At 38.7% G+C, this 14890-nt stretch overlaps 1 non-coding gene across 1 annotated transcript; it reads left to right on the forward strand.

Annotated features, from left to right (window-relative positions):
* Positions 1 to 3953: 3953 nt before the first annotated feature.
* Positions 3954 to 4060, forward strand: LOC127124021 (small nucleolar RNA R71). The gene has a single exon (XR_007803665.1). It is a non-coding gene; the product is annotated as a small nucleolar RNA R71 (small nucleolar RNA).
* The last annotated feature ends 10830 nt before the right edge of the window (positions 4061 to 14890 follow it).

Consider the following 14890-nt stretch of genomic DNA (forward strand, 5'->3'; position numbering starts at 1 on the left):
AAGATATACTTGTTTCCTAAGGATGGTGGGAAAGGTCCCATGAAATCTATACCCCATACATCAAAGAGTTCTACTTCCTGAATGTTTCTTAGAGGCATTTCATCACGCCTTGAAATGTTTCCAGTGCGTTGGCATCTATCACACTTGACAATGCAAGCATAGACATCACGCCACATGGTAGGCCAAAATAGGCCGGCTTGAAGAATCTTGGCGTATGTCTTAGATGTGCTCGCATGTCCACCATAGGGTGCAGAATGACAATGCTTGATAATATTGGTTACCTCTTCTTCTGGAACGCAACGATGAAAAATGCCATCTTTACCCCTTTTTAAAAGGAGAGGTTCGTCCCAATATAAGTTTCTCACATCGTGGAAGAATTTCTTCTTGCGGTGGTAGTCAAGATCAGGGGGTATTATATCAGCAGCTAGGTAATTAACGAAGTCTGCATACCAGGGTACGTTACTTATAGCTAAGGAATTCTAGGGGTGCTCATAAAGATCTAGGTTATTATCTTCAATGGTTTCTACTCTAGCGATCAGTCTATCATAGGCGAAATCATCATTTATGGGTACTAATTTTGGTTTTAGATGTTCTAGCCTAGAAAGGTGATCGACTACTACATTTTCAGTGCCTTTTTTATCTCTTATGTCTAAATCAAACTCTTGTAGTAATAGAATCCATCGGAGTAACCTGGGCTTGGCATCTTTTTTACTTAATAGGTAGCGAATGGCAGCATGATCGGTGTAAACTATAATTTTTGCTCCTACTAGATAAGATCTAAATTTGTCTATAGCGAAAACTACGGCGAGTAATTCTTTTTTAGTTGTTGCGTAGTTAAGTTGGGCAGCATCTAGGGTTCTACTGGCATAATAAATGGCATGTAATTTTTTATCTTTCCTTTGTCCTAGAACGACTCCAACTGCATAATCACTAGCATCGCAGATTATCTCAAAAGGTTCTGACCAATCTGGTGGTTTCATAATGGGTGCTGAGATCAATGCTTGCTCTAAAATATTAAATGCGTCATTACATTTTTCATCGAAAATGAGTTCAACATCTTTCATTAAAAGTCCAGTTAAAAGTTTAGTTATCTTAGAGAAGTCCTTAATAAAACGCCGGTAGAATCCAGCGTGTCAAAGGATGCTTCGGACTTCTCTGATGGTTTTTGGTGGTTTTAGGTTTTCTATAACTTCTATTTTAGCTTTATCTACCTCTATACCTTTTTCAGAAACTATATGTCCTAAAACTATTCCTTCGGTCACCATGAAATGGCATTTTTCCCAGTTCAGCACGAGGTTCACCTCCACGCATCTCTCCAGGATTTTCTCAAGGTTAGAAAGACAATTGTGGAAATCGAATCCGAAAATCGAGAAATCATCCATAAACACTTCCATGATACCATCTAGGTAATCTGCAAAGATTGACATCACGCAGCGTTGGAAAGTAGCTGGGGCATTACAGAGGCCGAATGGTATTCGTCTGTAGGCAAAAGTTCCATAAGGGCATGTAAAGGTAGTTTTTTCTTGATCTTCGGGTGGATATGTATTTGGAAGAATCCAGAGTATCCATCTACATAACAGAAGTAAAAGTGTCTGGCTAGACGCTCCAACATCTGGTCTATAAATGGTAAAGGGAAATGATCCTTCCTAGTTGCTTTATTTAATTTTCTATAATCTATACACATCCGCCATCCTTCTTCTAAACGTTTTGCTACATGTTCGCCTTTATCATTTTGCACGACTGTGATGCCTCCCTTTTTAGGTACTACATGCACAGGGCTCACCCGCTTACTATCTGAGATCTGATAGGTTATACCTGCCTCAAGTAACTTAAGAACTTCCTTCTTAACAACATCACTCATTATAGGGTTTATTCTTCTCTGATGTTCCCTAGAGGGTTTTGAATCTTCTTCGAGCGAAATCCGATGCATGCATACAGATGGACTTATACCTTTCAGGTCAGAGATATTATATCCTAAGGCTGAGGGATATCTTCGTAAAACGTCTAAAAGTTGGTTCGTTTCCTCTTGGCTCAAGGTAGCACTGACTATAACTGGACGGTTCATCTTTTCATCGAGGAACTCATATCTTAGGTTCTTAGGCAGTTCCTTAAGTTCTAAGGTCGGTTTCTTAGGGCATGGCATAGGATCTAGGGTAAGGGATAAACATTCGTAAAGGTTATCATCGATGTAGGGTTTCTTAAAGTCATCATCTTCCCTTATGAGAGTTGTGGGTAACTTGATTGTTTTTATAATTTCTCTTTGTTCTAATTCTCTAACACATTCATCAATGATATCTAAGGCATAACACGAGTCTCCCATCACAGGTGCCATAAGAAATTTCGAAAGTATAAATTCTATTTTCTCGTCACCTACCTCAAATGTCAACTTTCCTTTCTTGACATCTATTATGGCTCCTGCAGTCGATAAGAATGGTCTACCTAGAAGGATTGGTATATCATTGTCCTCTTTGATGTCCATGACAACAAAATTAGTATGGATAAACAACTGACCTATCCTAACAGGAACATATTCTAAAATGCCTATCGGATACTTAACAAATCTATCGGCTAACTGAAGTGATATCTTAGTGGGTTGTAATTCTCCTAAGTTCAACCTCTCACAAACTGCTAAAGGCATTAGGCCCACACTAGCTCCTAGGTCTAGAAAAGCTTTTTCGATGACATGATTACCCAAAAGGCAAGGAATGGAGAAATTTCCAGGATCTTTATCTTTCTTTGCTAATTTGTCCTCGGAAATAGCATTACATTCCAAAGGCTTCGGATCATCAAGTCTACGTTTGTTGGTAAGGATGTCTTTGAGAAACTTTGCATAAGAAGGTATTTGGGTGATGGCTTCTGTGAAAGGGATTTCTACATGAAGTTTTTCTATAACTTTAATAAATTTTTGATACTGTTTATTGATCTGGGTTTGTTTGAGTCTTTGCGGATATGGTATAGGTGGTTTATATGATGGGGGTGGTACGTAAGTTTTATCTTTAGGTTCTTCTCCTTTTTCTCGACCTTCCTGGTTTTCAGGTTCCTCTGGTTCCTTTACTTCGTCTATGGGTTTGGTACATTCCTTAGAAGTTTCGGGTTCACTCAATCTAGGGTTTGGTAGCTCATCATAAGCGTTCCCACTTCGTAGGGTAATGGCATTGGCTTGTCCTCTCGGATTATGTTGAGGTTGTCCAGGGAATTGTCCTCCAGGTGTAGTTTGAGGGGCTTTGTTTAAAGCTACCTGAGAGATCTGGGTTTCAAGCATCTTGGTATGAGTAACTATTTGGTCAACCTTGGTTCCTAACTGAGTAATCAATTCGTTAACATGAATGTTTTGGTTCACAAACTCCTTGTTTTGTTGGGTTTGAGCGGTGATAAAATTATCCATAATTTTCTCAAGGCTCAGCTTTGGTGGTACAGGTTGCATAGGTTGATTTGATCTAGGGGCTTGATAACTAGGTCTCGGAGGTGCATTATTTTGAATAGGGTTATTGTTTTTATAGGAGAAGTTCGGGTGATTCCTCCATCCAGGGTTATAGGTATTCGAATATGGGTTCCCTTGGGTGTAGTTCACTTGCTCAGAGTGGGTTTCATTTAATAGACTGCATTCTGCAGATTGGTGTCCTTTGGTTCCACATATCTCACAATCCGACGAAACTGCGGCTATAGTATTCAGGTTTATGCACATATGCTCGACTTTGAGGGCTAATGCGTCCATTTTAGCTTGCATCATGTCTATAGAGCTTAGTTCATGCACTCCTCCTTGGGCTTCCTTCTTCTCAACTGTCGCTCGTTCGACTCCTCATGATTGATGGTTTTGAGCCATATCTTCGATGAGGGCACTAGCTTCAGGATAAGGTTTGTTCATCAGAGCACCGCCTGCGACAGCGTCGATGGTCATCTTTGTGTTGTAATGAAGTCCATTATAGAAGGTTTGAATGATTAACCAATTTTCTAAACCATGATGTGGGCATGCTCGTAACAACTCTTTATATCTCTCCCAAGCTTCGAACAGCGATTCTCCTTGGTTTTGGGTAAATCTAGTTATATGGTTTCGAAGAACGGCGGTTTTACTCGGGGGAAAATATCTAGCAAGAAAAACTCTTCTAAGGTTATCTCAAGTCGTAATGGAATTGGGTGGAAGGGAATCTAACCATGATAGGGCTTTATCTCTGAGGGAAAAAGGAAATAATCTTAAACGTATTGTCTCAGGAGAAGCTCCATTGGTTTTAAAAGTGTCTGCTAATTGAAGAAATATTTTTAGATGTTGGTTTGGGTTCTCAGTAGCGAGACCTGCGAATTGTCTCTGTTGCACTAGTTGCAACAGGGATGGTTTAAGTTCAAAATTATTAGTTGGAATGGTTGGGTTTACTATACTAGAACTAGGTTCTTCATTTGATGGTTGAGCGAAATCTTTAAGAGGTCTTTGGCTCCTTTTCTCGATCGGGGCTCCGATTAAAGTAAAAACCTGAAAACAAAGGAAAACATAGAAATAACACAACAAAATAACAATAAAACAACTAGAATGCATGTGAAATCAGAGTCGAAAATACGGGAAATTTTTAGTGTTATCAACTGTGTCCAAGGGTTAAGAAGGGGTTGATTGATCTTCTTCGACAGTATTCATATGTGTTTGCTTGGTCCTATCAAGACATGCTTGGTTTAGATTCTGAGATTGTGGAGCATAAATTTCCATTAAAGCCAAAATTCCCGCCAGTCAAGCAGAAGCTAAGGAGGACTCATCCTGATATGGCAGTGAAGATCAAAGAAGAAGTGCACAAGCAGATTGATGTTGGTTTCCTTGTTACTGCTAAGTATCCGCAATGGGTGGCCAACATTGTTCCTGTTCCAAAGAAGGATGGAAAAGTCCGTATGGGTGTCGACTATAGAGGTTTGAACAAAGCTAGTCCAAAAGATGATTTTCCTCTGCCACACATTGACATGTTGGTAGATAATGCAGCTAAATTCAAAGTTTTTCGATTATGGACGGATTTCCAATTATAATCAGATCAAGATGGCACCCGAGGATATGGAGAAGACCATATTCATTACACCCTGGGGAACATTCTGTTATAGAGTGATGCCTTTCGGTTTAAAGAATGCTGGTGCAACATACCAAAGAATGATGACTACTCTTTTTCATGATATGATGCATAAGGAGATCGAAGTTTATGTTAATGACATGATTGCCAAATCCAATGATGAAGAAGAGCATGTTGAGCATTTGTTGAAGCTATTCCAGCGTTTGAGGAAGTACAAACTCCGCTTGAATCCCAATAAATGTACACTTGGTGTTCGTTCTAGTAAGCTATTGGGCTTTATTGTCAGTGAGAAGGGTATTGAAGTTGATCCTGCCAAGGTCAAAGCAATACAAGAGATGCCTGCACCCAAAACTGAGACGCAAGTCAGAGGTTTTCTCAACCGCTTGAATTATATCTCGAGATTCATTTCACACATGACTGCCATGTGTGCGCCTATATTCAAGCTTCTTCAGAAAGATCAGTCTTGTGATTAGACCGAAGATTGCCAAAGAGCTTTTGATAGTATCAAAGAATATCTGCTTGAGCCTCCGATCCTGTCTTCGCCTGTTGAAGGAAGATGCCCCATTGAGTTAAACATGGTAACTTGAAACTGATGAAATCACCATCGCCAGAAATTTGATCATGCCTAAACTCAATTCTAAGCCAAATTAGCAAGTGTTTTGGTACTAAACATGTATAATCAAACCCGTAGAAGTTAATTGACACTTAAAACACATCATTTGGATGAGTTTTGAGGGAGTTCAAGTGACACTTTCCATGCATTCTGAGCAAATTGGTTTTGCAAGAATTGAGTATCATTTGGCACAAATGAGATCACCAATTGCTTCCCTAAAAATAGAGGAACCTTTTGCCTTCATTTTCAAGCATCGGGGAGCCAAGAAACCCCTACTGCAACTTGAATATTTTCCAGAAAAATCAGCTATCGTGTTTTGAGTATAAGCTAGCTTCAATCCATTTTCTTGATTCCATTAGATCCATCGAAATTCTCTGAAACTTTTGCAACAATTCCTAAGCTATGAGACCTTCTGAATTGCTCCAACCAGATCGAGCTTCATCAACTTCTGACCACCATTTGGACAAGGTAGTTTGAGCATCATTTTAACTCAAACAAGTTACCACAATGTAGTCATTCACTCTCTGATGCTTTCCCCTAACTTATCTGGTGTTAATTGATCATGTTCATCATTTAAGTTTACTTTTTGTGTTTTACTTGTTTCTGAAACTTCTTTGAAATTCCCTTTTCTCAGTTCACATAAATGAATTTGAAGCATAATGTTGAATTCGGGATGAGAAGAGGATCACAATGGTGGTGGTCTCGTGTCTTGAAGTTAAGAAACGATGACATTTCGGTGAGAGCTCATTGGAGAAGACAACCAGAGTATTTCTCAGGTGGTCTAAGTTTGGACCAGACACGTTGGCATTTTGAAATGTCTTGATTGGTTAAATTCAAACCTGATCTTGTGTTTGGCTTGCAGCGTGTTCCATCGTGTTTTTCATCTTTGAGTGTTGGATCTGCCATGTAAATTAATGAGGTGTGATCCAACGCTCCTGGTTTTTTCTGATTTTAAAAAAAATTATTTTATTATTTTAAATTACTTTTTATTTAAAAATTCATTGTAATTTCATTTTTTATCCAAAATAATTTCTAAAGTTCTCTTTTATTTTTCTTCATCTGATTTTTATTTTTTCACATTTTATTTCATTGAATTTCTATTTTTCATGAATTTTCTCTTTGCTCCATTTGTTTTAATTGGTTTAAAAATACTTTTCTGCTTTTTTAAATTCCAAATTTTTTATTTCTATGGTTCTCATTTTATTTCCGACCTTCCATAATTTTCTTGGTCATTTATTTGGTGTTTTGAAGGACTTGGTAGATTTTCCATTTTATTTTTATATTAAAAATCATTTAAAAATACCTTTAATGCATTTTAATTGTATATTAAATTTGTTTGACCTTGTGGACTTCTGTTGACCTTGAATCATGATGATTTTGAATTCAAGTCTCATCAAACTCAATGGATCTTGGATGTTGATGAGGTGAAAACACTAATCCACCAAAATCGCTGATTGATTTTGATGATGACTGATAACGTGAAACTATATCATTTATTTTACTCGATTCATGTGCATTTTAGTATAGCTTTGTGTATGTTTTCTTGTATTAAGCTGGTGTTGGTGCCCTGTTTCAGGTATTTGTTGATGCAAAACTCATGTGTGAGATAGAAGTAAAGAAAAGAGAAGAAACAAAGAAAAAGGGAAGAAAAGAAGAAAATATTGAAAATGCAAGTTCTGGGCTTGTGGCGTTCGCCATGGGTTTGTGGTGTTCACCATGCCCCTTGCCACGTCACTTTAGAGTTTAAGTACCATGGCGTTCGCCATGGCCCTATGGTGTTCTCCACAGACACGCAGTGCTGTTTTTCAACAACTACACTGAACATGGTGAAGAACCCTCCCTATTTCCCCTCCACCACGAGAGTGTGAGGCAAAGTGTTTGAATTTGATATTTTCTACTGAAAAGTGATTTACCTTATTTTAATGTTAACTGTTTACCGAATCCTCGAAGAATGATGTGATTTACATACCGATGCCTCTTTATTTAATACTTTAATTATAATATTATTTCTAATTAAATTTTATTTCGCTGTTTCTCTTAATCAATCTAAAAAAAAAGAAAACAATCATTAGCCTTAGCTTTACATAGTAACATTAGATATCAATAGTTTGATTTTTGGTCCTTTGGGTTCAATATCTTTTTAAAACTACGTGATACGAATGTGCACTTGCAGTTAGCCATTTCGATTGACATACTAAATCACGATCAAGTTTTTGGCGCCGTTGTCAGAGACCAATTAAGTCAATATCGTAACTCCACTGTTGCATGGTATAGACTAATATTTTCCTTTTTATTTGTTTCGGTTGCATGCCAAAAACTCGCTCACAAGAAGATGAGTTAGAACAATTGATAGACGAAGTCGAGCGTTATATTAGACTAAGACGCCAACTTAAACAATTCTATTGAAAATATAACCTTCCTGGTCCTGATATACCCGAACCAGATATAGCTGCCCCCGCTAACCATCCTTTAAGGGACTATGATGCCCCATCTCAGGATGAACCACACAATAACATTGTTCCCCTACCATCGACCGAAACGATTTCGAGTTGAAACCTTTGCTATTATAAGCCGAATCTCCATATGCCAGTATTCGTACAATATGCATATATGGTCAAAGTTAATGGTGTTAATCAACGGACGAATTAAAGAAGGTCTTCTTATCCAGATATTTCCCACCTAGTAAAACGGCTATGCTAAGAAGCCAAATCAACGGATTTAGGCAAAAAGACAATGAATCACTTTTCAAAGCGTGGATGAGTTATAAGGCTGAGGATTTGCTCGCACCATGGGCTTGAACCATGGCTTATTATCCACACCTTCTATGGTGGTCTCTCCTATAACACGAAATTAAACTTAGACATTGCAGCTGGAGGCGCTATAATGGACAAACCATATGAAGAGGCTTATCAACTCATTGAAAATATGGCACAAAATCACTACCAATGGGGAGGAGAGTGCACTTCTATAGAGAAACCTCAACCAAAAGGAGGTATGTACGAAGTCAGTGGCATAGATCACGTCAATCCTAAGGTAGACTCCTTGACTCAAAAGATTGAAAGTTTAATCATAACTCCCGCGGCTACCATGGCTGTCATAGCCCCAAAAGCTGTGATATATGTGGATTACCTAGACACAATGTTTCCGAATGCAAATTACTAGCAGGAATCACACCTAACCAGTTAAACTATGCTCAAGGAAACCCGTACTCCAATACTTATAAACCAGGTTGGAAAAACCATCCTAACTTCTCTAATAAGAATAAAACGCCTTGTATGCTCCAAACCAACCAACTCCTGGTTACCAGAAGCCAACTCATAGCGCACCTAAAGTCGCTCCTCAAAGTCCTAGAAAATATAATCTTGAGTTAATGATGGAAAAGTTTGTTGCTTCTTAAACGCAACAAAATAAGGAGTTTATGAACCAGAACGTCCATACCTCATAATTAGTGAAACAATTAGCAACTAAAGTAGATGCTTTGGCTACTCATAACAAAATGATGGAAACTCATATTTCTCAAGTAGCCCAAAAATAAGTAACTACCGCAGCTTCAGCTGGAACTTTCCTTGGTCTACCTCAACCTAACCCGAAAGGTCAAGCTAATTCTATTACATTACGGAGTGGGACAGAGTTAGACGGACCAACTGATCCCATAACACAAATTTCTCCGTTGACTCAGAAAGATGGCCAACCTGATAAACCAGAGGCAAAAGATGCAACCAAAGAGGAAGTTGAGAAGGCAAAACCATACATGCCTCCACCACCATATAAACCACCAATTCCATACCCATAAAGGCTAGCTAAGTCCAAAACCGAAGGATGATTCAGGAAGATCATCGAACTCTTGAAACAACTTAATAATACCATCCCTTTCACCGAAGCTATTACACAGATGCCCTCATATGCCAAGTTCCTAAAAGAAATCTTATCTAACAAGAAGAAACTTGAGGATGATGAGATAGTGATGCCTAACATAGAGTGAAGTGCTATCATTCAGAATAACATGCCACCAAAACTAAAAGATCCTAGAAGTTTTTCCATACCCTGTGTGATAGGGAAGTTTGTAATAGACAAAGCCCTCTGCGATTTTGGAGCTAGTGTGATTTTGATGCCCCTTTCCATCTGCGAAAGACTTAAATTGGTAGAGTTAAGACCAACGAGAATGTATCTCCAAATAGCAGATCGTTCTGTTAAGTATCCCATAGGAATGCTAGAGAACACCCCCGTCCAAGTCGGTCAATTCTTCATCCGTACCGATTTCATAATAATGGACATCAAAGAAAATTCTAACATCCCAATTATCCTAGGTAGACCTTTCCTAGCAACTGCCGATGCCATTATAGATGTGAAACGAGGAAAAATCACTTTCGAAGTGGGAGATGAGAAGATTGAATTCATTTTATCGTAATTTCTGAAAGCACCTGTCATAGAGGACACATGTTGTTTTATGGACATCATTGATGAGTGCATAAAAGAAATAAAAATGGAACCATCCGAGGATACTGAAATCCTAAAACTCACAGCACCACCCATTCTTAAGGATGACCAATACAAAGAACCATCCGTAGATGGAAGTTTAAAGGAATGTCTAGCATTAACTCTAAATCATATGCCACGCCCAAAGAAACCATCTATAGAACTTAAAACACTATCCAAAAATCTGAGATATGAATTCTTGGACATAGAGCTTGAGCAACCATTAATAGTCAACACCGATTTAGGATAAATAGAAATTGAAAAACTATTACATGTCCTAAGGAAATACCCTAATTCCTTAGGCTACAACATCTCAGACTTCAATGGAATTAGTCCCTCTCTATGCATGCATCGCATTATGCTAGAAGAAAACTCGAAAACCTCTAGGGAACACCAGAGGCGATAAACCCGATTATGAGAGATGTTGTAAGAAAATAAGTGTTGAAGTTATTAGAGGCGGGTATTATATATCCCATATCTGACAGTAAATGGGTCATCCCAATACATGTAGTACCCAAGAAAGGTGGTGTTACAATTGTCGATAACGAAAAGGGAGAGACTATAGTTAAACGTATAGTAACTGGATGGAGGATATGCATTCATTACAGAAAATTAAATAAAGCCATTCGCAAGGATCACTTCCCCTTACCTTTTACTGATCAAATGCTGAAACGATTAGCTAAGCACACTCATTTTTGCTATTCGGATGGTTACTCAGGATTCTCTCAAATTCCCATCCATCCTGATGACCAAGAAAAGACAACTTTTACATGTTCTTATGGTATATTTGCCTACAGACGAATGTCGTTTGGACTTTGTAATGCTGCCGCAACATTTCAAAGGTGCACGATGTTAATTTTTGTAGATTATATAGACGACTTCATGGAGGTGTTTATGGATGATTTTTCCGTTTATGGGAAGAGTTTCGAAGGTTGTCTAAAAAACCTAGAAATGGTACTTGATAGATATGTGAAGGTTAATCTTGTGCTAAATTGGGAGAAATGCCATTTCATGGTTAGACCAGGGATAGTACTTGGACACATAGTGTCCGATAAGGGGATTGAAGTCGACAAAGCGAAAATAGAGGTTATTGAAAACCTTCAACCCCCAAAAACTGTTAGAGAAATACGAAGTTTTTTAGGACACGCTGGTTTTTACCGCCGGTTTATTAAAGATTTCTCTAAAATAACAAATCCATTAACCAACTTATAAATGAAAGACGCGGAATTTGTCTTTAACAAAAAATGTATAGAGGTGTTCGAATTATTGAAAAACGCCCTAATAAATGCGGCCATCGTGCAACCACCTGATTGGAGTAGACCTTTTGAGATAATGTGTGACGCAAGTGATTATGTTGTAGGCGCGATCTTAGGTCAAAGAACTAATAAAAAGCTTCATGCGATCTATTACGCAAGTAGAACCTTGGACCAAGCACAACTGAACTACGCCACGACTGAAATGGAGCTCCTAGCCGTCGTTTTCGCGTTAGATAAATTTTGTTCCTACTTAGTAGGAGCTAAAATAATTATCTAGACTGATCACACCGCAATCAGGTATCTATTGAATAAAAAAGACGCCAAACCAAGGCTCTTAAAATGGATTCTTCTCTTGCAAGAATTCGATTTGGAGATCAAAGACAAGAAGGGAACTGAAAATGTTGTTGCCGACCACCTGTCTAGACTCGACAATATGAAAATTGAGCAAAAACCAATCAACGATGATTTCCCATGTGATCAACTTCTAGCTCAAATCAAAAGTAACACAATTGAGTACCCTTTAACCTATAAAGACGCGGAAACTGATGAGGTTGTGAAGGCCATAATTACCAAAACTACCGTGTCGTGGTACACTGACTTTCTCAACTACCTAGCAGTCGGAGTACTTCCTCTACAGCTAACTTACCAGCAGAGGAAGAAATTCTTCCACGACTTTAAACACTACTACTGGAATGAACCCCTCTTTTTCAAAAGAGGCGCCGATGGTATCTTCCGTCGTTGCCCCCAGAGGAGGAAGTTGAGAACATCATACATCATTTCCATGATGCACCCTATGGGGGGCATGCTAGCACATCGAAAACTTGCACAATAATCTTACAATCCGGCTTCTGGCCTAAATTGTGGAAAGATGTCCACTCAGCGGTTATACACTGTGATCGGTGCCAACGCACTGGGAATATCTCTAGACGCGATGGGATGCCTCTAAAAGGTGTCTTATAAGTAAACGTTGTCGATGTGGGGGGAATTGACTTCATGGGCCCATTCCCATTCTCTTTTGGTAATAAATACATACTCGTCGCCGTAGACTATGTGTCAAAATGGATCGAAGCAATAGCTTCACCTACAAACGATGCGTGAGTTGTGATAAATATCTTCAAGAATCAAATTTTTCCTAGATTCGGTATACCGATACTCATCATTAGCGACAGAGGCTCCCACTTCATTTCCAAAATCTTCAGGAAATTATTACTCAAATATGGAGTTAGACACCGGATAACAATGCCCTACCACCCACAAACAAGTGGCCAGGTTAAAATTTCCAATAGGGAAATTAAACAAATATTAGGAAAAACAGTTGCGACCTCTAGGAAAGAGGATGGATGTAAGGTCAAAGTCTAATGTCAAGAACAACTCATTTGACATCAGTAGGTCCAATGATGCTGGAAGAAGAACAAAATCTGAGGAAAAATCCAAATAGGGCAAACGAATTTAGTGCCATGAATGTGAAGGGTATGGACACATTAGAGCTGAATGTGGGACCTACCTCAAGTAACAGAAGAAGAGTCTTGCTGCTACTTGGTCTGATGAAAGTGAAACAGAAGGAGAGTCTGCCAATCTTGTGAATGCCTTGACTGGAAGATGGGGTTCTGATGAAGACTCAAGTGATGATGAAGTAACCTTTGATGAATTGGCTACTACCTACAGGAAGTTATGTTACAGAAGTGAAGAAGTGTGTCAACAAGTGGAAAATCAGAAGAAATTGATAACCCAACTAGAGGATGAGAAGACATAACACTTAGAAACCATTTCTAAGTTGAATATTGAAGTCGTGTTCCTGAACTCCAAACTGGATGATATGACAAAGTATGTCAGAATGCTAAACAGTGGATCTGACACCTTAGACAAAATCCTCCAGACTGGATAGATGGCAGGAGACAAGACTGACCTTGGGTTCAATGAATCCTCTCCTAAGTGTATTCCCACAGGTAGCAAACCAAAGATGTCAGATCAGGTGTCTCAACATCACAAGGAAAGACAACATAAAGGAAAACACCAAAGATGGAGATGTCATTACTGTGGGAAATTTGGCCACATAAAACCATTATGCTTTCAGTTGTATGGTTATCCTAGTCCTACTCATCATCAACCTAGATCCAAACACCACATCCCTGTTAATAGAAAATAGTGGGTTCCTAGGGCTAGTGCGACTAACTTGATAGCTCACACTTCCTGCAGAGTTTTAGCCAAAGAAGACTGGTATTTTGACAGTGGATGCTCCAGACACATGAATGGAAGCAAAAACCTGCTAATTGACCTTCAACCTCATGCCACTAGCTATGTGACTTTTGGTGATGGAGAAAAAGGTGAAATCAAGGGGATGGGAAAGTTAAACTGTCCTGGAGTCCCTAACCTTGATAATGTGTTGCTTGTTAAAGGATTGACTGCAAACCTTATCAGCATCAGTCAACTATGTGACCAAGGTCTAAATGTGAACTTCACAAAAACTGAATGCTTGATTACTAATGGAAAAAATGAGGTGATCATGAAAGGGGTCAGGTCTAAGGACAACTTCTATATGTGGAAATCTCAAGAAACTAGTTATTCATCAATGTGTAATCTAACTAAAGAAGAAGAAGTGAAACTATGGCATCTAAAACCGGGTCATCTGCATCTTAAAGGAATGAAGAGGATTATATTTGTTGAAGCTGTCAGAGGAATCCCAAAATTAAAGATTGATGAAGGAAGAGTTTGTGGTGAGTGTCAGATTGGAAAGCAGACAAAGATGTCACATCATAAGATTAAACATGACACCACATCTAGAGTGCTGGAACTTCTCCACATGGACTTGATGGAACCTATGTAGGCCGAAAGTCTTGGTGGGAAAAGGTATGCTTATGTTGTGGTGGACTACTTCTCCAGATATACCTGGGTAAATTTTATAAGGGAAAAATATGATGTGTTTGAGGTGCTCAAAGATCTTTGCCTAAGACTTCAAAGAGAAAGAGAGAGTCAGGTTATCAGAATCAGAAGTGATCATGGGAAAGAATTTGAGAACAGTAAATTTGCTGAATTCTGTTCATCTGAAGGAATTGGTCATGAGTTCTCATCTCCCATTACCCCTCAGCAAAATGGTGTGGTAGAAAGGAAAAATAGAACTCTCCAAGAATCTACTAGAGCTATGATTCATTCTAAGAAGTTGCCTTACCACTTCTGGGCTGAAGCTATGAACACGGCCTGCTATGTTCACAAAGAGTAACCTTGAAGAAAGGGACCCCAACTACTTTATATGATGTCTAGAAGGGAAGAAGACCTATTGTCAAATACTTCCATGTGTTTGGTAGTAAATGTTATATCCTGGTTGATCGTGAATAAAGATGGAAAATGGACCCCAAGAGTGATGAAGGAATATTTATGGGCTACTCAACAAATAGCAGAGCGTTTAGGGTCTTTAATTCTAGAACAAAAGTTATGATGGAATCGATTAATGTTGTTGTTGATGATTAAGAGACTGATGTCACAGACAATGATGAAACATCTCCGAATGG

Source organism: Lathyrus oleraceus, chromosome 2 (genome assembly GCF_024323335.1).
Source record: "Lathyrus oleraceus cultivar Zhongwan6 chromosome 2, CAAS_Psat_ZW6_1.0, whole genome shotgun sequence".
Taxonomy (NCBI): Eukaryota; Viridiplantae; Streptophyta; class Magnoliopsida; order Fabales; family Fabaceae; genus Lathyrus; species Lathyrus oleraceus.